Here is a 27,380-nt window from a genome sequence, read left to right on the forward strand (position 1 = left end):
GTCTCCTGGCCTCACCTGGCCCTCACCACTCCTCGCCTCATCAGAGCACCCTCCCGCTTTGGGCAGGGTCATGCAGGCTGGGGAGGGGGGCTGGGGCTTGAGACCCGACCCTGAGGCCCCTGGGGAGGAGGGGTTCAGGGGCTCTAGGGTGAGCTCAGAGGTATGCCCCATCACCAAAGTAACAATGGCAGAGTAACATCGGGTCCCTTCCTGACCTTCCCCCTATGCTTTGAGCTGGGGACAAAGTTTAGAAAACCTGGCTGAACCCCTGGCCTGCCTCTGGAGCCCCTGCCACCTTTGCTGAATCTCCTCTGAGCACTAGACCAAAGAAATCCCAAGGACTGTAAGCTGGGATACAACCGGAGTCCACCTCAAAAAAATACACCAACCAGGGGCATCTGGGTGGCTCAGTCAGTTAAGTGTCCGACTCTTGATCTCGGCTCAGGTCATGATCTCAAGGTCAAGATATTGAGCCCCACCTTGGGCTCTGTGCTCTTTGCTTGGGGCTTTCTCTCTCCCTCTCCCTCTGCCAACCCCCCACTCACATGCGTGTGCTCTCTTGCAATCTCTCTCTCTAAAAAAAACCACACCAACCCCCACTCTCCTTCTTTCATGTAAGTGTGTGACTAGCAGTTTGGCCATCCCTGAAGAAAAAAATATGGATGGTTCCCTTGAGACCATTGAACTGAGGGGCAGACTGAGGCCCAGAGAGGGACAAGGAGTCATCCAGGATCATGTAACAAGGCAACAACTGAGGCCCTATTCATTTTTATCCAGAAAGGACTAAAGGACTCCAGACAAGGGAGTCAGTAAAATATATCCCCACAGGTTGGAGTTTGAGGGGCCAGAAGGACAGTGACCTGGTCTTCTCCTCCAGAAAATCAGCCCTGACCACCTCCTGTGCCACCAATATGAGAAATGGCCTCCAGGTTCCCTTGACACTTTGTTTTGTTAGGGTGGCTGACAAGCTTGTCTGAATTGCTTTAAGGGACCTCGGAGATCTTCAGGCCGTTCTCTTGGTCGGCCTAGAAATTCCCTCGCTAGCCCTCCTAGCAGACAGCTGCCCATCTTGCTTGCATGCCTCATACGACAGGGAGCTCACTGCCTTAAAAGGTAGCCTGTTCCATTGTAGGACAGTTCTTTTCAATGAGAACTGGCCTGGGGCATCTGGGTGGCTCAGTTGGTTAAGCGTCTGCCTTTGGCTCAGGTCATGACCCCAGGGTCCTGGGACTGAGCCCCGCATCGGGCTCTCTGCTCAGGGGGGAGCCTGCTTCTCCTTCTCCCTCTGCTGCTCCCCCTGCTTGTGCTCACTTGCGCTCTCCCTCTGTCAAATAAATAAATAAAATCTTAAAAAAAAATAAAATAATCAATGAGAACTGGCCTTGTGCCGTCCAGCTGTTGGAACTAGCTACCCCGCGGGAGCACAGAGCATGTGGCTCTGCTGTTGTAAGCTCCTGCTGGCCCTCTCCTCCCAGCCCCGCGCTGGCCTTCTCTCCAGCTTAAATGGGCCCAGCCCCCCATACACACCTTTTCCAGGTCTGCGTCCCCTGAGCAACTCTCCCCTGGGTATACTCTGGGTGGGTATTCTGTGGTGACTGTTTTTTCGTCAGTACAGAAGAGAACATGTGTTTGTTACGGGGCAATTAGAAAATACACACAAGGAAAAATTGCTCTCAATCTCACCACCCAAAGGCAGCCCCTTTGAACTCCTCGGAGACTTTCCTTCCAGACTGCTGCCAGTGTGTGCTAATAAAGTGGGAGGCAAAAGCTGGTGGGAGGTGGGCCCTTTAGGGGAGGAAGGTAGTTTCTGTTTAACTTAACACCTTCCAGGGTCATTTGGTTGTGAAGACAGGTTTTCTCTGGAAGGCTAAGGGAAGGGACAAAGAGAATGAAATCATTCTGATAATAAGGAAGAATTTCGAGTTTCTGAGGGCCATGCTAGAGGGGCGGGGAAAGTTTCCTGGAGGACTGCCCTCCCCACAAGTTCCCAACAGCCATTTGCTTCCCCTTCAGTCACCTTCCTCCTCCCAGATCCTGGGGCAGGTGTCATGGGAGCAAGGCAAGTCCAGGTTCCAGTTGGCAGCTGCCCCCTTCAGAATGGAGGAGTAAAGTCTGCAGTCCTGAACCCCCAGTAAGGCCCCTGCAAGATCCAGCTACACCACGAACTCTCCCCTTACTCCTGTCTCAACCGGTGGCATTAGAGGAGTGAAGGAATAAGGGGGTGTATCCCCAGAGAACCACAAGGGGAAATGCGACAGTATGTGGGGAGGTGAGGGGCAGATGGGAAATGGAGATTTCCATGGAAAAAGGAGAGCAGAGCCTTCTGTGATAAGGAGAAACTAAAGCCCCCAAGACCTCCAGGGATTCGGATGGGGTGGTGCATCGAGTACCCTATGTCCCTGGATGGGGCCTCTAGTGAAGGACAGGGTAACCCCAGAGTTCTGCATTTCCTTCTCAACTATATCTGTAGAGACAATGTCTTCCCATTTCAGCAAATCTGTGTGATGTACCGTTTTAACTGCTGCATAATACTCCGGGGCGTAAAGACACCATGATTTCTCCAACCAATGGCCTATTTTAGGACATAGAAGTTGTTTACAACTTTTGCCATTGTAATCAATTTTGTAGTGAACATCCTTATAGCTACATCTTTGCCCACGTCTTTCTTTTCTTATTTAAAGATTTTATTTATTTACTAGAGAGAGAGCAAGAGCACATGCATGCATGCATGGGGGGGGGGCAAAGGGAAAGGGAGAAGCAGGCCCCCCGCTGAGCAGGAAGTCTGACATGTGGGACTTGATCCCAGGACCCCGGGATCATGACCTGGGCCGAAGGCAGACGCTTAACCGACTGAACCCCCCAGGCACCCAGTAGTTCGTTCCTTTCTATTGTGAGTAGAATTCTATTGTACGGATGTGTAACAGTTGTTAATCCCGTTTGCCTCTGGATGGACCCCTGGGCTGGTTTCAGTTTGGGGCCATTGTAAATAAAGCGCCAGGAACATTCCTGTACAAGTCTTTGTTGTGAACATATGTTTTCATTTCTCTTGAAATAGAAGTGGAATTGCTGGGTCATAGGGTAGTTGTATGTTTAGTTTTATAAGAAACTGTTCAACTTTTCTACAAAATGGTCGGACACGCCCCCCGACAAAGGGTGATCTCCACCACTGCGTTCGAAGCTCATAACACGATGGGGTTGTCACCTCCTTGGTTCTGGGCGTTGTATCTCAGTGCATACCACTGCGGGTCATAATAACAGGGGTGGCTGCCGATGCCCTGGAAATCACTTGACACCTTGGGCTGTTTCTCATGGACAGATGAGCGGATGGATGCCCAGCCAAGTCTTCTTGACCCTGAAACTGTACGCTTGCTTTGTTGGAATCTGAATGTCAGCTTTTCCATTTGTCCTCATGAAATTCCATCTTGTTAGTTTTGACTTAACCCTCCAGCCTGGCCTGATAAGGATGAGAGTAGCAAACCCCCCTACACTCACCGCGTGCCGGGCACTGAGCTCCCTCACTCAGACTTCAGAACAACCCTACCCGGGAGCTGCTATGAGCCCCATTTTTGAAGTGAGGAAATGGAAGCACGGAGAAGTTCAGTGACTTCCCAAGTTGACTGAGTCTTAAATGAGCTAGGATTAGAACCCAGAGAGTGCGGAGCCAGACCCTGTGATCTTTTTTTTTTTTTTTTTTTAAAGCATGCCTTTTTATTTTTTATAGATTTTTTAAATTTATTTATTTGACAGAGATAGAGACAGCCAGCGAGAGAGGGAACACAAGCAGGGAGTGGGAGAGGAAGAAGCAGGCTCATAGCAGAGGAGCCTGACATGGGGCTCGATCCTACAACGCCAGGATCACGCCCTGAGCCGAAGGCAGACGCTTAACCGCTGTGCCACCCAGGTGCCCCCAGACCCTGTGATCTTAACCACTCACTCTGCGGCCCCTCTCTGCCTTCTCGGGTCATCTCCCTCCATCTTCCAGTTTCTGCAAACAAGCCGAGCGTGCCTCTAGGTCTTCATCCAAGTTATTGGTTAGAAAAACAGAAACAAAAACGAAAAACCCATGGACCAGGTAAGTCCAGGGCCAAGGACAGAGCTTGGTGGCATGCTTCTAAAGATCTCCTTTTGTGCTTGCCCTCTTTTATTTCCCCATAATCTCTGATGGTGATGACTCTACCAGCTGCAAAGCCACGGAACTTGGACCCAGCTGTGGCTTTCCACCATGGTTTCAGGCCAGCATCCACCAGATAGCCTCCGGAATCCCCACACAGCCAGCATTTCAAGTCAGTCCCCAGAGGCTTGCCCAGGGGCCCAGAGAACAAAGGGAACAAAGGTGGGGCTGGGACAGTACTTGTTCGAGCCCATGTGGGCACCCAGTGGCCCTTTGCAGCTCCCAGGTCTTGGCCCAGTGTCTAGCATAGACTAGGTGCTTAACAAATTCTTTTTGATTATTCTTTTGAAGGCCACCTTATTTTTTATTATGGTAAAATATACATAACATAAAAGTTAACATTTTAACCATTTTTAAGTGTGCAGTTCGGTGGTATTAGGTGTGTTAAAAATGCGCAGCCATCACCACTGTTTCCAGAACGTTTTCATCACCCCAACAAAAATTCTGTACCCCCTAGATAATAACTCTCCATTCTCTCTCCCCCAGCTCCTGGTAACCTCTGTTTTACTTCCTGTTTCTGTGAATTTGCCTATTCTAGACATTTCTTATAAGTGGAAACATACACTATCTGTCCTTTGGTGTCTGGCTTCTTTCACTTCACATAACGTTTTCAAGGTTCATCTTTGTCTTAGCATGTGTCAGAATTTCCTTCCTTTTTTTAAAAAAAGATTTTATTTATTTGACAGAGAGCAAGCGAGCACAAGCAGGAGGAGCTTCAGAGGGTGAGGGAGAAGCAGGCTGCCCACTGAGCAGGGAACCCGATCTGGGGCTCCATCCCAGGACTCTGGGATCATGACCTGAGCCCAAGGCAGGCGCTTAACCGACTGAGCCACCCAGGCGCCCCAGAATTTCCTTCCTTTTTAAGGCTGGATAATATCCCCTTGTGTTAGCCACATTTGTTGACCCATTCATCTGTCACTGGACACTTAAGTTGTTTCCACCTTTTGGCTGCTGTGAATAAGGCTGCTATGAAGCTTGTTAATTGTTCTTTCATAGTGTCTTTCCAATCAGGTTGCCCCCAACCCTTCCCATTCAGGCAGCTCTTGTAGAGGCCCCCATGACTTCCACGTTGCTAAATCCAATGGTCATCTTTCAGTCCTCCCCCCACTCCATCCATCAGGACCATTTGACCTGGCCCCTCTGCCTTCGGCTTACAGGATCCCACATTCTCCTGCTTTCCCTCCGTCTCTAGAAGCTTCCTTTCAGTCTTCCTTCTTGCTTCTCCCCTTTCTCCTCCCCAACCTCTGAATGTGGGAGGCTCTTAGGGCTCCATTCTTGGCCCTCTGACACAAGCATCCCTGCTCTTGGGTGGCCTCATTACTCCTCCCGAATGTTCACCTAGCCCAGACCTTTGACACGTCTCTACCTGGCTACCTGACATCTCCACTTGGGTGACCAACTGAGACCTCAAACTCCACCTGTCCAAAACTGAGCACTTGCTTTTCCTTCTGGGACATAGTCTTCCCACTTTCACACCTGAATTCCTGGTAATGCTCTCTTTCCCATTGTTCAGGCCCTCGAATTTTGCTTCACCCTTGACTTCTCTTTCTCTTAGACCCCATACCCAATCCCTCAACTCATCTTATTGGGTTTACCTTCAAAATACATCTAGAATCTGCTTACTTCTCCCCAGTTCCACGGCTCCCACCCCGGTCCTGGAATTTGGTAGTAACCTCCTAACCGGTCTCTAGGCTCAGCCCTGACCCCTCCAGTCTATCACCAATACAGCGGCCAAAGGGACCCCTTAAAAATACAAGTCCGATCAGATCAGATCTTTGCCCCAGATTTTGGGTGGTTCCTCCTGTCACTAAGAGTCCAAGCCACAGCCCTTACATGGCCGACAAGACTCTGCATCCTTGGGTCCCCACTATCTCTGTGCCTCCTCTCCTGCTCTCTCGGCTTGTTCCCTTTGCTCCTTGCTGTTCCAAGAACATGCCAGGTGCACTCCCAGCTCAGATCATTTGTGCTGGCTATTCTTGGTCCTTGGAAATCCACCCCCCACACCTACATGCAAATCCCTTTACCCCTTTCTTGTCTTTGCTCAAATTCACCTTCTCAAAGCCTTCTGGTAGCTGTAGTGTTCTATTTGAAGTTGCGATACCTGTCACCCTGTCTGTCCTCCTTATCCCCTTTATGCTGCCCTATTTCCCCCTGTAGTACTTGTCACTGTCTCTTTTACTTATGTTACTTATTTCTTGTGTTTATTGTTTCTTTTCTACTCTTACCCCCACTAGAAATGATCCCGGAGGTCATGGATTTCCCTCTCTTTTGTTTACTGATATGATTCACTTAGAATGGTGCTCGGTACATGTAGGACCTCAACAAAAATTGGTCGAAAGGATGAATGAAGGAAGAAAGTGTGATAATTTGGGAAGGGGTCTGCAATCTAAAAAGGCGTTGGAGCCAAGAAAGGGTGGGCTTCTGGCGTGGCTGGGTGTCGTGGACATTAGTGCCGTTCGCTGTGCCATGGGCCGTCCTCCTGCTCCGGGTAACTCTCCCCTTGTTTGCCTTTGGGATTATCTGCTCCCCCCACCAGTCCACATGGATCTCCTGGGCTGACTCCACTCCTCACTCCCAGGGGGGCAGGGACTCGGCAGGCCACACTGATTGGTTCAGGGCTAGGACATATTTCACTGGCTGGGTCAATGAGACTGAAGTTTGAGACGTTTGTTTATATTATTGGGATAGGAAAGGCTTCTTTCCTCAAAGGTAGACATAAGCTCAGAGCTGCCTTACCCATGTTGTTACTTTGTCGGAAGAGCCTGCCTGGAAATGGAGTCAACACAGAGGAATACTGGGCTACAGTCTTGGAGAAGGACGTCTGGGAGCCTAGATTCAGTACTACCTGCTCTGCTCCCGGACTTCTCATTTCCTTGAGCCTCTTTCCATGGAAGCTGGTTTCTGGCCCTTGCAAGCATCTGCACCGTACTTGCCTCAGCTCATGAACGGGGAGGTGATGAAGGGGCTGAGGAGGGCCTGCAGCATGTGTGGGTCAGTGACAGTCTCAAGTGAGGGGGGTTGGGCATTCAGTTATTAGTGCTGGAAGGAGGGAACAAGCGATCAGATTTGCCTGGGCCCTGCACTCTGTCGGGGGAGGGGGGCTTGGGCCCTACTGGGGTAAATCAGACTGAGGGATCCTGCTGGGCCAGCTGCACGCTAGGCTGAGACGGATTGTGCCCGAGGGTGGGTGGGAAGTAGGAAGGGGGAGATCTTCCCCATAGAGCTCACTCCTGCTCTGCCATTTCCCTCCCGCCCCAGTGCACGCGAAAGAGGCCAGCTAAAGTATGCACTATGGCTTGCCACTTACTAGAGGTGTGTCCTTCTAGCTTCAGGGATCTCACAGGTAAGATGGAATGAATGTTGTCCACCTCATCGGGTTTCTGTGTGGATGAAATGAGATAATGTGTGAAATGAGATAATGCCAAGAACTCAGTATGAACCTGGCTCATGGAACACTCTTAATAAAAATCAGCTGCTATGATTATTATCGGAGGTCTTTGCTGGCCTGTGATTGTGCCTGGCGGGGCAGGTGCAGTTCTTGCAGCCACCAGCAGGTGGAGCTCTGACCCCAAAAGAGCTCATTCTTGGGAAGACTGCTTTAAGCAGGGCTCCGGAAGGGGTTGGGCGGGGCGGCCTGTTGGATCTCGGCCAGTTACACTCCTGCCTTCCCGGCTGCGGTGGGGAGAGGTAGCTGCCTTCCCCTCAGTTCCAAAGAGGAGCGGGCCTGGGTCTCCATGGGATAGTCAGTGGAGCCTCAGTTTTCCATCCGTATTTTGGAAGAGCGTGGCTTTCGGAGACAGCCTGGGTCAAGTTGAGAAAATACTCAGGTTGGACCAGGTAAAAGACTGCCAGAAGGAGCGAGCATCCCAGCACGGAGGCTGGTCAGAGAGGGCCTGCGGCTGGACCTCGGGGCACGGCTGGGCCTGGTGCTGAGGCAGGGGGATGACCCATATGACCTCTGGTCTCTTCCTTCTTAAAGAAAGACTGAGAGGGGGGCTGCCCTCCGCGGAGCACCCAGGACGCGGCTTGGCCTGGTGACGCGGGACCCTCTGGTAGTTCTGGATACGGCCAGCAGAGGGAAGCAGAGAGCCTCCTGGGCTTCGCACGGCTCCGCTCGCCGCCCCGAGCTCGCCCTCCCGGGAACTTGCCGCTTGAGGCGCCTCGCAGGCCGGCAGTCCGCGTGTTTCGGGTCTCTTCGCTCGTCCTCCTTTCTCCCGCCGGGCTTCCTGAGGGCGGGCGGAGAGGAACGCTGGGTGAGGGGAGCGTCAGCTTCAACCCGAACTTTGTGCGTCCTCTAGCAGAGCTGCACCTTCCCTGGGCCTCAGTAACCAGGCTGGGATCCGCGGGCCGCTCTAATGCTAGGTGCCCCCACTTCCTGGGATGGGGTGATGCGCGCTCCCCAAGCATAAGGATTTGGGCGGCAGACGGGGATCCTCTTTCTAACCCCCGTAACCCAGGCCTGGAGGATCAGCGGGACCTCCGGAAGCAGGACAGTACTCACCTCATAGCACCCTAGCCAGTTCCCGGCATCCTCCTGGACAGGCTCCCAGAGGCCCACAAAGGCCTTCAGACAAAGTTCTGGGCCAGGCTTTGCCTGTGCCCTGGGCCCGCAGCCGGCTGGCTCTAGGTACTCCAAGTCCCTGGCACTGCTTATGGGGTTTTGTCCACTAGCCCTGGACCAGTGCTGGCAGGGCTCTGTTTGCTGGGGGGTGGGGGTGGGACAGGCAACTCTCTCCCTTCTCCTTTCCCTCCTGCCCCTGGCCTTGCTGTCCTCCCAGAGTCCTTCCCAGATCTCAGGCCCGCTCAGTTGTGTGGCCTTTCCCCCACGTGTCCTTCAAATCTTTGCCATCCTCAGGTCCTGGTTATATTCTCCCACTCATTTCTTCATTCATCCGTGTATTCAGCAAGTATTTATTGAGCTCCTACAATGCTCCAGGCCCTTGCTAGGTGCTGGGGATCCAGCAATAACAAGACCCAGTTCCTGTCCTCTTTGGAGTTCACAGTCCAGGGAGGTAGTAGGTAGGAGACTAGTAAACTCATACTTAAAATTTGATATCATTTTCTGATAACTGGGGTGAAGCAGAGAAGTTGGCTGTTCCGGGAAGCTCTGCCTGTAGGGATGTTTCCTCTGGGAAATCATCCCATAGGCTGTGAGCTGTGGGGGGAGGGGCTTTGCCTGGGCCCTGCCCACACTCCTCCCATGGCCAAGCACAGGGCATGCAGTAGTTGCTCAGTAAATATTTGTTGAACAAATGGATGAACCATCATCCTCATGGCCACGGGACGGCCAGTGAGAATGGCTTTTCCTTCCCACATGCCCTCTCAGCTAACATAGGAGTCATAGGTAATGCGGGGGATTATACAGAGAAGACGCCGAGGTTCCAAGGATTCCATCCTGGGCCTCTGTGGCTTCCTGCCTAGCGCCTCACTGCATAGCTTCCCTACCTTGGGCTCTGTCAGAGTCCTGTGGCTCATGCATGGATTTGTCCATGACCTCTCATCCATCCATTCTTTGGCTTTATCACCCTTTGGGTGCCTACTGTATGCTGACCCTGGGCTCTGGAGGAAGTGGGGACCCAGAGAAGAGTGGGAAGGGTCCTTGCCCTCATGGGCTATCCAGTCCAGACAGTAATGGCACAGCGTGATGTGTGCTGTGATGGGGCAAGATGGTGGTCTGTGTGAGCCCGGGGGGTGTGTGCCTAGTCGGGGACCTGTCCTCAGGGAGGCCTCCTCTGGCCACCTGGCTGAAGGCACTCCCACCTAGCTATTTCTAGCTAAGGGCTGTCACATCCCCATTTTTTTCTTTTCAGAGTACATTTTAGTATCTGTAGTTATTTTCTTTCTTTATCTGCTGGTGTGTTCATTATCTGAGCGCTTACTGAGTACCTGACATGTGCCAGGCAATGTTCTAGGCCCTGGGCATACAGAAGTGAACAAATTTCCAGCTTTCCTGGATCTTATGGTCTAGTGATGATAGTGGTGGTAGGAAGACAGACAATAACCAGAATAAGCAAGTAGGCATGTAGCATATAAATATGTCTTCTGGAGGAAAAGCAAGCCGGCCAAGGGGAGGCTGGTAGTATTTTAGGTAGAGAGCTGAACGGGGTGAGGGCTAAGCCCTGCGGCCACCTGGGGGAGGAGTTTCAGGCAGAGGCATAGCCAGTGCAAAGGCCCTGAGGTGGGAATGTGCCTGACGTGTTACAGAATCAGTGAGGAGGCCCCTGTGGCTGGAGAGGAGTGAGGTCAGACAGGTGGCAGGGCCCAGATCATGTAGGAACTTGTAACCATTGTAAGGCTTTGCTTTAACTCTTAGTGACATAAGAGCCATTCGAAAATTTTGAGCAGAGGAGTGACACAATCTGGCTGGCATTGAACAGGATCCCTCTGGCTGCTGTGTTGGGAATGTCGGTAGTGGGGCTGGGTGCATCACGGGGACCAGTGAGGAGGCGATGGTAACAATCCAGGTGAGAGGTTGCAGCCAGGTGGTGGCAGTGGAGCTGATGAACAGTGGCCAATTGGAGACGCGTTTTGAAAGTAGATCCCACAGGGTGTGCTGAGGGATTGCATGTGGGGTGTGAGAGGCGAGGACAGCGCCTGCCTTTCGGCCTGAGCTGATTAAAAGAGGGTGGTGGCATCTACTGCGGCGACGAAGAGGTCACTTCTGGTTGAGGTGAGTCGGAGCTGCTCTTTGCATATCCTCGCGGAGAACTCAGGTCAGCTGTTGGGTCTGAGGGTCTGACCTGAGAGGGAAGAGGTTTGGGCTGGAGAACCACACAGAAGGATCCTTGTTTAGGTGGGCTTTGAGGCCAGGTGGGATCACCACGGGAGAGGGAGCTGGAAAAGAAGACAGAGGGCCGACACCTGGGGCCTTTGGTACTTGTTGGTCAGGGAGTGGAGGGAGAATCAGCAAAGGAGGGTGGAAAGGTTCAGCCAGGGATATAGGAGGGCAGCGGGAGTCCTGCAAGTCAGCGGGAGGAACTGTTTCAAGGAGGAAGAGTGATCAAGTGTGACAGATGCCGCCAATAAGTTAAGATGAGGTGTGAGAATTGACTTTTGGATTTGACATTACAGTGGTCACTAGGGACTAGGCCCCAGTCTATCTAGGTCCCTTTGTACAAATAGGAGAAAGCGGCGGCTCCTCTAGGTGGACCCAGTGTACAGAGCACGCAGAAGGGAGATACCTTGGTATAAAGGAAAAGGTGTCTGTTCCCAGCCCGGTGTGGCCTTGCACCAGGCATAGCATGGTGAGGGGACAGCAAACTGGATTTCAGCTCCTTTTCCACCCCTTGTGCACGTGAAGTGCCTTTGTGCAGTGCCCAACCTGTGCATATGTACTCATTAGCTGTGTTGGTGACCTTGATGAGCAGTGTCAGTGGAATAACTGTGGGTGAAGGGATGAGAGTCAGATGGGAGTGAGTTCAAGAGAGAATGGGAGAGAAATTGGAGAGCATGGACAACTTCTTCAAGGAGCTTTGCTATAATGGGGGACAAGAAATGGCACAATAGGGGGCTGGAGGATTGAGAGGAATTAGCAAGAGAGTGAGTGAAGAGAAGGGATCCTAGGGGGGTGACCAGCATAAGCGAAGTGAGGCTGTTAGGAATGGTGGGCGTGTATAAGTGTGGGTGGGGTCCTAGAGCATCACATTTGAAGTGTGAGGTGTCAGGACACTGGACAGGTGGGCTGGGGCCTTTGTCTTGGGGGCAAAGGGGCAAGGGCAAGGTTGGAGCATGGCTGGGCACACAGTGGTGCTCACTGAGTACTGCAGGATTGGCCTGGGGAGATCCCTACACAGCCTCTCATCCCCTGGCCTCAGTCCACCAGCTGGAAGCTGGGAGCATTGGGTGTTGCAGATGCTCTCTGGGCCAAGCCTCCTCTGGATCCATATGCCTTCCTCCAGGTGGTGGGTCTCCAGGCCTGGCCTCCTCTTCTCCCTGGAAGCCCCACTCTGCTCGGGCTGAGGAAGAGGAGGAGGCCCTGCCTGGGTCTGGGGAGGCAGAAGGTTAGGTAGAGGCCTCACCGTGGCAGGGGCTGTGCTGGGCTAAGTGGGCTGGGAACTGGGCCCCATGCTCCTGTCCAGCCTCCAGCACCTGCCTTCCTGAGACTCACCTTCGGGTGCGCCGGGAAAGGTGGGGGAGGAGGAAAGGGAAGTCACTTGGAGGAAGGGGGAGAAGCTCCTGGTTTTTCTTTTTCCCTTGGGGGGATGCTGAGAAATGTAGTGCATTTTGGCTGCTGGCTGGGGAGATGCCGACCCTGTACTCTTGCAGGATGCAAAAGTAGCTACACGGAATTGTAATGATAACTCTGTCTCCTGTGTCCAGTGCACCCCAAGCACTGTCTCCCATGGAGGCCGTCTGTGGCCTTGTGACAGCCCTTCGAGCCCTTTGCACTTTACACGGTTAAGTGAGATTCAGGGAGGGGATCTAGCTGCGCTACCACAGGCAGCTGGGTTAGATTAGAACCTGGGGCTCTGGCCCCGGCCAGCCCATGCCCAGGGCAAGAGGCTCCCAGAGCTGCCAGTGATGGGGAGCAGCCCCAGGCCAGGGACTAGATCCTGTGTGCCAGATTAAGCGGGGAGACAGCTCTATCTTCCTCCCTGCCTCCATTCTTTCCTTCTGCATGCAGTTACCGCCTTAGGTCCTGAGGGTCCATTGTAACAAGAAAGGCCTGGCCTTCAGGGGGCTCACAGTCCAACTAGGTGGACAGCGAGTAAGTGATTCATACCATCAGTAAGTCTCCCATTACAGGTGCAATCCCCACGGCCTGCTGAGTGCATCGGGTGCCAGGCTTGGGTGGGTGGGCCCTGAGCCCTACAGCTCCTTTCATCCCACCCCAGCCCACAAGAGAGGGGCTCTTCCCATCCTTACTGGGTAGTTGAGGAAGTGGAGGCTTAGAAAGGTTGTCCAGCTGTGACTTGAGGTCATGGATCCTGAGCAGGGGGATGTGGAAGCAAAGCCCTGTCACCTCTCCTTCACCCACGGCTCCTGTTGCTTGTCACCCATCCCCGCCTACAGGTAGCAGAGGGGGGAAGGTTAGAGGGCAGGACGGCAGGACAACCATGTTCCTTCTTCTTCCAAGAAGATCCTGGGCACTTGCAGTACAGTAGCCCCCTTGTTTCTGGGCTCTGTGGAAATCTCCTTGGGTTTGATGGGCAGGAAGGGGTATGGCCCGAGTGCCCTCTCAACTGCCCAGCTGTGTCCACAGGATCAGACCTCCTGGGACCCTAAGCAAGTGGCCAGTGCTTTGGGGCCTCAGTTTTCTCATCTGTAAAATGGGTTGTAGGATTGTTCTGAGGGTTAAATATAACAGATGGTAGGCATTTACTGTGGGCTCTGGCACATGGTGGATGTACAGTTAACACAAGTGTCGCCATGGTTGATGAAACCTCATGTGGCCCAGCTTGAAGAAGGAGGAGACTAATCACAGCTCACACCCCGCATCTTGCATTATTCCATCCTGCACAGCTTAGACACCCCTAACGGGTCAGCAAATCCTCTCCCTTCTCTCACCCTCTGCTCCTAAAAAGAGGGCCTGTAACTCTGTGTGTGTATAGGTAGAAAGAAGGTCAGGGAAAGCTTCTTGGAGGAATGGGCATTTAAGCAGGGATTTGAGGGCTGAGTAGGAGTTCATCGAGCATAGCAGGATCAAGGCCTCACCTGGCAGGGGATGGAACACCTGCAAAGATCTGGAGACAGGAAGGAGCCCAGGCAGTGAACAGCCCCTGGGGCCTGGCGTGGAAGAAAATTGTGGAAAGTGGCTTTCTGTGGTAGGGCTGATTCTACCCTGAGCTCCCCTTTAGTGGAACTGGACCTGCTCACCCTCCCCTGCTCCCCTGAGCCTCTGTCTCCATAGATCCCTACAGGTGGGGGCCCATTATTACCTATGTGAGAGGTGGAATCTTGCCCTGTAGGAGCCTCAAGGCTAGGAAGCTCTTCTGGGTGTCTGTTCCTGTCACCCTTCTTCAGAGCTAGGGTCCTGGGTGGGGGGAGGTCTTCAAGGTGGTGACCAGCATGGGGAGAACTGTGGGGCAGTTCCCTTGGGAGATGGTTTTCATAGCCCACAGCATCTGTATCTCTCTGCCTCGGCAGTTTCCCCTGACCTGGCTCTGGGAGTCTGCATTCTTGATTGGATCCACCCTTCCCCTCTCCCTCCCTCAGGGTCTCTCTCCTTTGTCTGATCTTCTGTCCTGAGCCCCCCTTCTCACCCCGTACCCAGGTCTGTCTATCCCTCTGTCTGTCTCAGTAGGTAGGTATGTATGTAGGTAGGTAGGGCAGGCTCAGTTTACCTATCTCGGAGATGGCCCACCTTGTCACCCATCCTGGTAGGGTCTCTCTGGGCTTGTGTGGGGAAAGGAGGGCAAAGAGTTAGTGGAGGAACAGACCTTTGGAGCAGGGCAAGAACCTGTTCCCTCCTTCACCTGGAGGAGGGCTAAGCGGAGCCTGAGGGCTCAGGGTCTGAGGCTAAGGGTCCTGCCTCGGGGGTTGGGGGGGGGCGGTGGCTGGATCTGACCCAGGGTTAGACGACAGCCGGCCCGGCTGGGGGGGTAGGGGGTGCGGAACATAGCTGCGCTCCCCTCCCCCACTTTCTTAAAGGGCCGGCTCAGGGCTGTGCGGGAAGGGGCTGGCCGCACCCTCCCTGGCCGGGTGGGGGCACACAGTGGGGACCTGGGAGCGGAGGCTTGGCGGGCGGGCTAGCCCGAGTGGCTGCGGTCGCCTCCGGCTCCCGCTACCCACCCGCCTGCAGTCCCCCCGCCCTTCCCCGCCCTTCCCGCTCCTCCCTCCCTCCCTCCTTCTCTCCTTCCTTCCCTCCCTCCTGCCGTCCGTCCCCCCATCTCTGCTCAGCTTCTCCACAGCCGCGGCTCTGACACCTGAAGGGACTGAAGCGGGCGCGGGGTGTCCCGACAGGCGGCGGCGGAGCGGGACGGTCAGTCCAGCGGAGGCCTCCGCATGGCCCCGCCGTGAGCGGCTGGACCCAGCGACGGGGACCAGGAGCGGTGAGTGGGGCCGCGGGGCTACCTGGTCCCCAGGGCCCTCGTTCCCCGGGACCCCGCCTCTCCCGAAGTCGGGTCGGGGGCCAGGAGGGGACGCTGGGGGGGAACGCATGCTGGAGGGCGCCGCCCTCCGCCCTCCATGCCCGCCGGGGTCTGCTAACAAAGCTACATTTTGAGATCAATTCCGTGGCGGCTGGAGCATCCGAAGGATACGGTTGTCATGGAGATGGGGCCGTGAGAGGAAGCCCGGGGATGGCCGGGTCTCGGCCAGGGAGTGGGGGCGCCCCCAGAGCACCCCAGGCCATCCTGCAGGGCCAGCCAGGGCCAGCCGGCCGGATTGCCTTCTGGGCTCTGCCTCCCTGTCCCCCACCCTTTTGTATAATCTGAGGTACATGTGTGCATTGATGGGGTGCCAGTGGCAGCTTGGTGGCAGGGGACCCAGGGTGTTGGGTGGTTGCCGGGGCCTGCTGGCAGCTACCTTTACCACAGAGCAGCTTTGAGGATTTATTTCTGTTTCCAGTTTCCTAACTTTGACAGCCTGGCTTGGCGGCCAGGCCTTCCCAGCTCTGGACTCTGCTGCTAGAACAGGGGCTTGCATGGGGGCGTGGCAGGCAGCGGGCAAGGCTGAGAAGGCACATAATGGCCGTAGCAGCTGCAGGGTGGGAGGGGTCCTTAAAGCCCGCTGCGGGGGCTAGGGTGGAGCAGGGAATCCAGATGTGGCGACCACCCTGCCCAGCTGGCCCCCTCCCTAAGAGGAGGTATTCTGACTGTTGCTGTCCCTGGAGGATCTGGGGACTTTCTGAATCAGACCTGGGGACATTGTCTCCACACAGTCCCTGGGGGCCACTGCCCCAGCCTACCCTTTTGTCTTGGGGCCATCCTGGGGGGACCCTGGAAGGGAACTAGGGACAGAAGCACTAGCCACAATGGAAGTGGGGCTGAAATTCCTGGCAGGCTCAGGATAAGCCAGGCTGAGCTTGATGGGTGGGTGAATGGGGAGCGGGGAGAGGGCACAGCATTTGGCCAAGGCAGATGGGCAGCCTAGGTCTAAGGAGAGGAATTTGAACTTTCTTAGGTTCCCTAGCTCCTTCCTCCAGACCCTGGAAGCAAGAGCAACTTAATGGGGTTACTCAGGCAGCTTGAGGGAGAGTGGGTAAGAGGCATTGCGACTACGTCCAAGCCCAACCCCTATCCCCGGGCAAATACAGTCATTCTCCACCCCCTTCCCCAGAAGGCTAGGAGCTCTAACCTTCCAGGGAAGCTACAAGTTCTGTGACCCGGGATCTCTGAATCAGTAAAATGGGCCGGCTGCCCTCCCCTACTCACCTCCTCTCGCTGGAGGAGAGACCTGCCCACCCAAGAACCCTCTTTTCCCATTGAATAGGGAAATATGTTGACAGCACTGAGAGGGAGGGACTCCGAACGGGGGCATTACCTCCCAAGCCTCTGTACGGGGAGCACTACCACCGGCTAAGTACTCTCCTACAACCACCTGTAGAGGGAGGTACTACTAGTATTTCCGTTTTGGGGAGGTGGATACTGAAGCTCAGGGAGAAGTTGCTGGTTCAGACATCACTTAGTAAGTGTCAGAATCAGGATTTGTACCTGGGCAGAGCTGTCTGCTGCTTGGACCTCTGTCCCCAGTCTCATTCTCTTCTTCTCGGAGATGCAAGTTAGGAGGGAGGTGACTGTGTGCCTTTCCATCTGGGAGCAAACGGAGGCACTAAGCTAGAGTCTTCTAGAGAGGTGGGATTGAGGCATTCCCATTCAGGACATTTGCTTGCAGGAAAATGACACTGCCTCCCATGACGGAAGATGTTCTAGACATCCTTTGCCAGATGGTCTTTTCCAGGAAAATCTGTTTTGAGCGGCATCTTATGTCTGGGGCTCCATATTTAGCCTGGCTCCTCACACAGGAGGATACACTCAGACTGTCGCCCCTTGAGGGGTGTTCGGAGGGGAGTGGTGAGCCTGGGATGGACCTGGCTGCTTGCCACAGCTCAGGCAGAGGTAGGGCAGGGCTGCCTTGCCGGTCCCCCCGGGAGCTGGCTGTTTCCTGCAGAGCCCTCGTCCTTCTAAGTGGGTTTGCTCACAGGTAAGTCTTCCTTGGGATCTCATCCTTTTTAGGTAGTGAGCACACCAGGGCTGTGTCTGCCTGGCCTCGATTGCCTCCAGCATCCAGCTGTGGCCTGCTGGGGTGCAGGGCTGCCTCTCTGACGCGTGCCCAGGCAAGCAGGGCCTTGAACTCCCCCCTTTGGAGTGCCTTCCTCCACTCCTTTCCTTCCCCCCTAACTTTTTGTCTTGTCACACCTGGCAGTACAATGAACACCCACGTATATCCCCTTCACCTAGAGACCTAGATTTGCCAATTGTTGACATTTTACCCACATTTGTGTTTCTCTTGCTGAACCTTTTGAAAGTAAGTTGCAGACATCATAACACTTACCCCCGAATAATTCAGCATGAATTTCCTGAGACAAGGACGTTTTCCTACATAATGACTATATATTGTCATACTCAAGAAGTTTAACAATGACACAGTTTAACCTAGTACGTAATCCGTATTCAAATTTCTCTCATTGTACCAGTAATAGCCCTTATAGCTGTTTTAAAAACAAGTTTTGTTCAAGGATCACACATTGCATTTAGTTCTGTCTCCTTTAATCTGGAACAATCGCCCTGTCTTTTTTTTTTTTTTTTTAAGTCTTTTATAACATTGTCAATTTTAAAGAGCCCCGGTCACTATTCCTGTGGAATGTCCCACATTCTGAGATTGTCTTGTATCTTGCTCATGAGTAGAGCCACCTTAAACATTTCTTGGCAAGAATATCCCATAGGTGATGTTTGCCTCCTTCTCAGTGCTTCTCCTCAGGAGGCAGATGTCCTCAGCTTGTCCTGTAATAGGTGGTCAGCTAAGTGAGGTCACTTGGCTAAGGAATCCCTTTGTTTCACGCCATTCCTCTCTCTTTCCACTTCCAGAAGCTTCATCCACCTGGTCATCCACGCACCAGGTCAGCAAAACTGATTGAACCCGTACTTCAGACAACATACTGGTGATTCAGTAGACGCTGAGGAGGTCTTCAAGAAACTCCCAACCTCAGGGGTGGTATGGGGGTGAGCCACAACTAGGGGCAGGAAGTAGTGAGGGGAGAGGGGATGGAGGGGGCCAAGACAGGCAGAAAGGGGGTGGGGCCTGGAATATGGGCTGATGAGCTGGCCCTTTCTCCAAAGACACTGGGAGCCACCAAGGGCTTTAAAGAGGAGAGTAATGGGACAGGTGTGTGTGAGGAGGATGGAGGGGGATTGGCAGGGCCAGTGTGGTGGACAAGGACCGGTCAACTGCCGTGATGTGGCCCAGTATGCGAGGCTGGGCACCGGATTCGGGGCTGCCGCGTATGGCACGGTGGGAGTGGAGTCGATGGGGTGGTGACCCTGCTGGGACCGGGGTGTGGCAGGTGGGAGGTGGAGAGCAGGAGAAGGGGAGATGGAGGAGGCAGAACGGATAGGCCCTGGCATCTGACTAGAGTGGGGGAGAGCTGTCTTGGACGGCCTCGGAAGGGCGATGGGGGATGCAGTTCTGAGTGTGTGGACCAGTTACCTTCCACGTTACCTTCCAGGTTAGAGGAACGGTGTGTGGGAAGCTTGTTTCTCAGGTGTTGGTGGCCACCTGTGGCCTCTCCGAACCTCATTTCGGGACCAGCGCAGAGGGAAGGCCACTCATGACTCACAGCAGGAAACAGGTGGTGGGCTGTCAGGCCCAGCAGGGGAAGGAGTTTGAGCACGGGCCAGGGGCCGCTATAAAGCTCAGGATAATCTCTCTTATGCAGACCCCCAACTCCCTTACCTCATTTGCTTCTTCATACTTTCTTGGCTAAACCCCAGCCCTGGTTAAATCCAACACCCAGCCCGCTCTGCATCGGCACCTGTGCGGCCGGACGGGGCTAAGAAAACCACTATCCTGACTGGTCTCACTTGAAGTTCAAAACTGTGAACTTCAGGCGAGTCCTTAGTGATGTCCTGCACGCCCACCATGGGTCCTGAGTCCATCTCCTCTCCCCCTACCTGCTGACTATTTCACACTTTGTCTTCTACCCTCAATCCTTGCCCCTCTTTCCCCATCCTCCATCTCAGCTGATGAAACTGCTTCTTTGAGAAAATAGAAGCAATCAGGACTTTCTCAGACTCGCAGTGCTGCGTTCACCCATCTCCCAGCACCTGCACCCACGGCTCTGCCTTCCTCCTGTCTCTGGGGATGAGGCATTCCTGTCCCTGGTTAAGGCTACCCCTCTCCTTCCCCTGTGCCTGCTTGTAGGCATTGCTGCAGCTACTGCCCCCACCCCCCCCACGTTGTAAGTTCCTCCTGTGCTGGATCATTCCACCAGAAGACACTTGCTCTGGTTTCTCCTGTCCTACAAGGCAGCTCTCTTGTTCTCCATCCAGCTGCCGCCACGTCGCTGCTCTCCTTCACAGCAGAACTCCCTAGAAGGGTTGTTGGGACTCATTATCCTCTGGTCCTCTCCTGCCACTCTCTTGACTCCACTCCAAACGGGCTTTCAGCCCCTTCCACCGACTACTCTTCTCAAGGTCACCACTGACCTCCATGTTGCTACACTCAGTGGCCAAGTCTCCGTCCTCATCTGAAGGATCTGACACATTCAGTTTCTCCCAATTCTTGAAATACTCTCTTTGACTTCTAGGACATCCATTCTTGTTTGCCTCTGGCCTTGTGGTTGATCCTACTCAGTTTCCTTCTGCCCACTCTCCCCGCCCCCACCTCTGCACGTTGCAGTGTCCCAGGACTCAGCCCCTGCACGGCTGGTCTTCCTCATCAACACCCACTGCTGTGCCGATTTCGTCCAATCCTGTGGCTTTAAGTACACCTACCTACGTGCTGCCGGTTCCCACATCTATACCCCCAATTCTGAGCCCTCTCCTGAGCCCCCATGGCTCTTTTAACATCTCAACTGTGGTGTCTACTAGACCCTTCAAACTCAACTTGTCCGAAGCAGAGTTCCTGGTCTTCCTCCCCAGACCTGCTCCACCCAGACTTCCGCGTCTCAGGAATGGCAGCTCCACCCTTCCAGGGGCTCAGGGCCCAAATGCTGTCTTCGTTCCCGACTCTTCTCTTTCTCTCCTCCCCCATGTACTGTCCATGAAGGGGTGAGGCTGTTTACCAGGCACCAGATCTTCTGGCAGTGGGCTATGGCGGAATAGAAGGGGCTCTCTCCGCGATGGGCATGGGCGGCAAGAGTGCAGTGGCCCACTGCAGCCCGGTTCCCACCTGCCGGCTTCATGCACATGCTGCTTGCCTTCATCCGGCCTCAAGGAGACCACAACCTTAGTCACACCCTGTGCTGTATTCCTAAAGCAGAGACAGGAGCAGGCAGGGGAAGAGGGGGAGATGGGGGTGAGGCAGTACTCTGCGGGGGAGGGGGTGTCAAGCGGGGCAACAGCATCAAGAGGTTGTGGGGGTGTGGGAAAGGTCAGAGGGGAAGATGCAGAGAGGTAGAGGGGTTTTAGGGAATGGGGGGCAGACAGAGAATGTGAGGATCTAGGGAGTAAGGGGTAAGTAAAACTTGGGCAGAGTGAAGGGAGGTTGAAATTTCTTGGTTCATCTCTCCTTGTTGTTGAGCCCGACTGGGGGGCGGCGGCTGCTCAGAGATGAAGACCCTCAGATCCGCCCTCCATCAGGCATGTTAGCTGAGGCAGGGCTGACGGGGAGGACTTGCATTTGCTCAGTCCGTTATAGATCTTGGTATTCAACTCTCAGTCTGCAGGCTCATGGGTCAAATGGGGCTCAAGAAGCAGAGTGAGAGTCCCAGGTATGCTGTGAAGCTCCAGGAAGACAGAGCACTGGCCAGTCACTTAGCTAGAATAGCCGAGTCCCTTGCGGTCCCAGATAACGGAGGGCTCACCCTGTACGCAAGTAAGCTGGGGGAAGCCCAGCTCTAAGCACGGCTTGAGATTTGACAGCAGACGTGAGCGTCGTCAGGGTCGAGGCCCTCCAAATCCACTTGCAGAAGTACGCAGATGCTGAGTGAAGGAGGGGCCGAGTGGCTGGGGGGAGGGGAGAGAAGTACTCCAGGAGATGTCAAGGAATGACCTTTGCAGAGCTGGGCCCAGGGGCCCCTGAAAGTTCCAGCAGGCTGAGGGGTACATGCAGATAAGATGCAAATGTGCACCCAGCCCTGGGGACCTCCTCCTGCCCAACCATGAGAAAGAGAAGGCCGTCCAGATCCCACAACCCGAGGCAAAGCTGGTTCCCCAAGGGCCAAACTGAGCGGGAGAACGCAGGGTGATGCTGGGCTCCTTAATAACCCCTGGACTGGCACCGCCTGAAGGGCCTGGGCCCCTTTTCAGGAAAGCCCGGGGCCCTGGCCTTTGCCCTGCACCTAGTGTTGCTCTTCTGCCTTGAGGTGGAAACGAGGAGGGAGCCTGGCCTCGGGTGGGAGTGTTGGTGGGGTCAGGACTGTAGGGTCCTCACCTGCCTCAGGAAAGGGTGGGGCCCTCTCTCTGGCCCACTGTCCTGGGCCCCGAGGGAGCCTTTGTCCTGCCTCCACCCTCAGGCTGGGCCCCTGAAGCCCTTGCCTTGGGAGCCATTGACAGGCTGCCAGGGACCAATGTGTGCAGGGCCCCCTGAACGTCCTGTGCGTCCTGTGCTGCTCTCCTGCGCATGCCATCCCCAGCGGGGGCAGCCCGCCCTTTCCCCTGCAGGCCTGAGAGAGGGTTCTGGGAAGCAGTAGCTGCCGCCCTTCCCTGAGCACTTGCACCCGGCTCTGAGCTCAGCACTGCACCCACACCATGTCCTTCAGTCCTCCCTGCAGCCCTGTGAGGCAGATGCTCTTAGCACCCCACATTTTACAGAGGACGGCGCTGAGGCTCTGAGAGGTGGGCAGCTTTCCCGAGGTCACATAGCCTGTGGGTAGCAGAGCTGGAATTTGAAGGCAGGTCTTCCTGACCATACAGTTAGCGCACTGACCCACCGTCCTGGACTCCCAGTCTGAGACCCTTGTTGCTGTATGAGATGCTCCAAGTTGGGCAGACCCGGTAGGTTTGGAGGGATTAGGGTCACCTTGGGGAATGGGGGCAGGGAGGTTCCAAAGGGTCCTGGGTGCACAACTCCTTCCTATTATCCTGGTTACTCCCCCTGCCCCAAGCAGTTGGGACATTGAAGGGGCACGTGACCAGGCTGGTCGGTGCCTAGAGACAGCTCTTGGAGCTCTGACCTCCAGACTCCTTGGCAGAGGTTTGTGGGGAGCATGGTGGGTATGGGGGACCAGGGTCTCCACTGAGGGGTCTGCTTGTGAACTTCCTGTTGTCAGGGGCCCAGCCCTTTCCTGGGAGAGTCCTGGGGCACAACCGGCCAAAGTCTGTTCTAAGCACTTACTACACGCCAGCTCTTTTCACTGATCATCTTATTCAACTCTTCATGTATGTGTGACGATCCCAGTCCATGGCAAAAATCTGGGCGAGCTAGGAAGGCCATGTAGTAGGAGTTTGGGGAAGGGCATTGGGACGAATGTGGGTGTCCAGAGTGGGCTCCCAAGGGGCAGGGAATAGCTCTGACAATGAAAGGCATCCATCATTTTCTTTGTCTTGCAAGTAGCCTTATGGAACTCTCTGTGAGTGTCCAGTGTCAGAGGTGGGAGGTCTGTGAAGATTGTCCCATTTGTGGAGTTCAGACCCAAGGTATATGGATGGACTTCAGGGGTCCTTGAGCCTCTCAAAAATACTCAAAAGTGTTGTGTACCTATGTGAGAGTCTGGGTGGGATCCACAGAGCCATCAAGTGTTCAAAGTCCAAGTCTTGGAAATGGTTTGGAATCTCTGACGTATATGGGGAAATAAGGCCAGAGAGGGGTTCATTTCCCCAAACTCCGCTAGCCCGTTGGAGGCCAAACAGGAGTTTCAGATTTGCCTCTATAATGACATTCCAGAATGATTTTCTCTGATCTCCCTCCCTTCTACATATAACCTGCCTGGCTTCCAAGTACCCTTGGACGTCCCATAGGCTCTTAGATTTTGCCTGTTCTAGGTAGTACTCAGCACCGTGGGTTCCCCACCTCAGCTCTGCCTCCTGTGTCCCCATTTCCACCAAGTGGGCCTGTATTCCCCCATCTCCTTCCAAACCCACCCAGCTACCTGATGCTACTGGGTATGGCTGTGGTCACTGTGGGTGCCTATCTTCCCCATCCCCCACCCTAACTTGAAGCACTGAGTTGTCCCTTTCTGGCTCCTTGCTTCTCCCAAAGCAGAATGATTTTAGTCCCAGCTGCCCATTGACATCTGTCTAGCTGGCCTGAACCTTGCCCCTAGGCCTCATCTCTACCTCATCACCTAGGGGGACTGCCTCTGAGTGGCTGGCCAGCTCCCTTCATGTGTGTGTGTGTGTGTGGGTGGGTGTGGGTGTGGGTGTGGGTGTGGGTGTGGGTGTGTGTGCGCGCGCCCAGAAATGCCTGCACCATATGCTTGCTCACAGACATGCACACAGGCCTCAGTACCTGTGCATTCTCCCCTCTATCTTATAGAGCATGTCGGGCCCTGGAACCCTCTTTGTTGGGCCCCCTTCTCCAGACCTTTCCTTGGGCTTCCCATAGTCCCGGGCTTGAATCTCTGCATGGAAGTCACATACAAGGTATTCCTATGACAGTCCAACCTCATTGTAAGCGGAATACCAGCCTTGCTGCTTTCCAGCTTTGTGACCCTAAGCATGTTCTGCAACCTCTCTTAACCCCCGCCTACAACAGTGATGATGACAATCGCCAGGTTATTCATTCATCAGACATTTAAAACTGCCCACTGTTTGCCAGGCTTGGTGCTAGGCTCCGGGGGAGACAGTGAATGTGACATAGCCCCCACCCTCCTGCACTTACATCCTACTGAGGGAGATGGGCAGGAAATAAGGAATCACATAGAAAAAGGAGTTTTCAGTTCTAAGTGATGCTTAGCAGATCTGATGCTTGGTGGAGGAGTGTGAGAGTGCAGGGTGGTGAGAGAGGGCCTCTTTGAGGAGGCAGCACTGGAGTGGAACCCTAAGTGGCAGGAGAGGCAGTCATTTCGAGATCTAGGGAAAGAGCATTCTAGGCCAAGGGTACAGCTGGTGCAAAGGCCCTGAGGTGGGAATGAGCTCAGGGAGCAGAAAGAAGGCCAGTGTGGCTGATGGGGTGGGGGATGGGATGAGGGCAGTGAACCAGCTTAGACAAGGCCTTTTTAGGCCATGCTAAGGAGAATGAATTCTAATCGAAGGGCAGTGGGAGACATTGGAGGGTTATGAGTGAGAGAAGGTTATAATGTGATTTGTGTTTTCACGGTTCATTCCAGCTGCCGTGGGGAGAGTGAGGCGGGGGATAGGGTTGTCTTAGGCACAGCTGAGACCCAGAAAGTGGCTGGTTTGGCATTTAGCCCTGGCCCTGCCAGTGTTCCATTATCATCCTGGGTGCACCTGAGTTGGAGCTGAAAAAGATGTCACTGAGTCCAAGGTCATCTCAAGGGCAATGGGTAGCAGGAGCCCCTGCTTGGAGCAGGGCCTGGTTTATGCTGAGAGAGAATGCAGGGGATCTAACCACTGCCAGCCTGTCATTTGTAGGCTTCTGCTTGGGATCAGTGCCCTGTGGCCCAGCTGTACTTCCTCCCTTGCTCTTGCCAGCAGGGTTGGAGGGGGTAGGGTCACTGCTTCAGGTAGAGTCTCCTGGTTGAAGATTTGAGCCCTTGATCTTGTGGGAGGATCTGATGGGTTCATCTTGCACCTCCAGCCCATCCAGGTTCAGAAGGAACCTATTCCTGAGTTCTAGAGCCAGCTCCTCAACTGTGTGACCTCGGGCACAGCCTTTCCTGGTTCTGTGCCTCAGTCTCCCCATTTGTCAAATGCAGTGGTGGAAAAAGTGGACCATAGCTGCCTTTTCCCTTGATCTCTGTAGGAGTTTGTTCTTCCTTGGATTTCTGCTTTCTTCGCATTCATGATCTCAAATTCTCCCACCAGCCCTGGGGAAGAACAGAGGTGATGCTCCCATTCTGCAGATGGGTTCATAAAGGCAAGAGGGGACAGCGATGCATCTCAGGGTACATGATGGTTCAGAGTGAAGGCTTGGGGTATTGTTTCACACCTCTGATCTGAAGCCCCCCCCCAGTGCACCCCTCTCTTGGGCTCAGAAAGAGAGGGGGTGTCCTGGCTCAGCTATTTCTGGGCTCAGCTGGCCCTCAGCCCAGGCAGGGACTCTGGGCCCCCCGCCCAGAGTGGAGCTCAATGCTGCCTCTTGTCTGCCCACCCCCAGAAACTGAGGACACGGCCCAGTGCCCGGTGTTGGCAGAACCTCTATCCCCACTTCCAGCTGCAGGAGGACAAGGCAGGGCAGGTAGGGCTGGAGCCAGCCCGAGGCAGCTGCTGGAAGTTGGGGGATGAGGTAGGGGCCTCCCAAGATGTCCTTGATTTGTTCATAACCTTGGCTTTGGGGTTGGTGTAGCATGAGCATAAGGGGAAACCGCTTATGCTTTGAAATCTCAGGCTTCACTGGGACCTCAGAGCCCTGACCAAAACGGAGGCACTTCGTCCTTCTGGGCTCAGCCTCCATGTGTGGGTGTGGGAGTTTGAGGCACCCCGGTGGAATTGGGTTGGAGCCCTGTGCCCCAGATCCAATGGGCATCCAGGCTCCTGGACTAGAAAGCAGGCCAGAGGACTAGAACTCAGGCAGTAAGCCAAAAGTCCCCATTTCCCCTCCTCTTTTCTTTAGAAATGCACCCCCCCACCCCAGAAGTCTCAGTTGAGGAGATGACCTCCTGTTCTCCCCCTCCGAGTACACAACCGGAGGGAACAGATTGAAATAGCAACTGCAGCAGCAGGGATTTAGGGCAGACCAGAAAGGAACCCTCAGTGCCAAGCCCCTTGGGGTCCCCGGTGTCCTAGGATCAGGGCCCAGATAGTCTACAGCCTGGATCTTCACGTTTTTTTTGAATCTGTAGACGTTTTTGTTGTTGTTATTTTGTTTTGTTTGTTTTTTTAAGTAAAATCTTACACTTGTGCAGTCTTCAAAACTCTAGGAGAAATGCTCAGGGTGGGTGGCCTGAGGCCCCAGATCCCTGTCTACCCTGCCCTCTTCTCTCCATGTGTGAAAACCAAGGGTTAAATGAATCTTAAGTGGTCCTGCGGTGGCAGATCTCCCCTCCAGGCCCTGGAAGCCCCCAGAGAGGTAGACTGACCTTCCTATCCAGGCTCATCTTCTCTAAGTGGGAAGTTCCTCTTGGAGTCTAACTCATTGTTTACTCAACTTTTTAAAAACAATGACAGAGTGCTGTATCCGATCCCTGTAGATTCTGGTTTAGGAGGTTTGGGGGAAGGCCTCATAATCTGTTTTTTAACAAGTCCCTCAGGTGACATTTCAGACCAGGCAAGTAGAAGAAGGATGGGTCTCACTTAGATTCTTTTTTTTTTTTTTTTAAGATTTTATTTGTTCATTTGACAGAGAGAGAGAGACAGCCAGTGAGAGAGGGAACACAAGCAGGGGGAGTGGGAGAGGAAGAAGCAGGCTCCCAGCGGAGGAGCCTGACGTGGGGCTCAATCCCAGAACGCCGGGATCACGTCCTGAGCCGAAGGCAGACGCCTAACGACTGAGCCACCCAGGCGCCCCAGGTCTCACTTAGATTCTTTTTTTTTTTTTTTAAAGATTTTATTTATTTATTCGACAGAGATAGAGACAGCCAGCGAGAGAGGGAACACAAGCAGGGGGAGTGGGAGAGGAAGAAGCAGGCTCCCAGCAGAGGAGCCTGATGTGGGGCTCGATCCCGCAACGCCAGGATCACTCCCTGAGCCGAAGGCAGACGCTTAACCGCTGTGCCACCCAGGCGCCCCTCACTTAGATTCTTATTGCTGTCCTTGCAACTTGTTCTACTGCAGCCCGGAAGGCTGACCAGTCCCTCTCCTCCAGACTTTCCTGAACCTGCAGGACCCTTTCTCCAGAAGAGCGTGGGGGTACTGGGGGAAGCTGAGTCCCGAAGAAGGAAGGAAGGAAGGAAGTTTTTTGGAGGGGCTGTTCTGTATCCCTGGTAACAAAGGTCAGGGGCGGGGTGGGGTGATGCAGAAATAGCCTGCTCTAGGTGGGGCCAGGGACAGAGACAGGGTTGAGGGGGAGCCAGGACGCAGCCCATTGCGTCTGTCCTCTCATCTGAGATTAGATTGGGCAGGAAGCCTCTGGGAAATGCGGGCTGGTTTTGATCAACTTTAAAAGGGGG

The 27,380-nt window shown here is 54.2% G+C and overlaps 1 protein-coding gene across 1 annotated transcript in view; it reads left to right on the forward strand.

Annotated features, from left to right (window-relative positions):
* The first annotated feature begins 18,037 nt into the window (after window positions 1-18,037).
* Window positions 18,038-27,380, forward strand: part of PSD2 (pleckstrin and Sec7 domain containing 2) — a 47,967-nt gene continuing 38,624 nt past the window's right edge. Inside the window, exon 1 of the mRNA XM_026508120.4 lies at window positions 18,038-18,273. The gene's annotated coding sequence lies outside the window, so the exon portion shown is untranslated. The remainder of the gene's footprint in view (window positions 18,274-27,380) is intronic.

Source organism: Ursus arctos, unplaced genomic scaffold, assembly GCF_023065955.2.
Source record: "Ursus arctos isolate Adak ecotype North America unplaced genomic scaffold, UrsArc2.0 scaffold_5, whole genome shotgun sequence".
NCBI lineage: Eukaryota > Metazoa > Chordata > Mammalia > Carnivora > Ursidae > Ursus > Ursus arctos.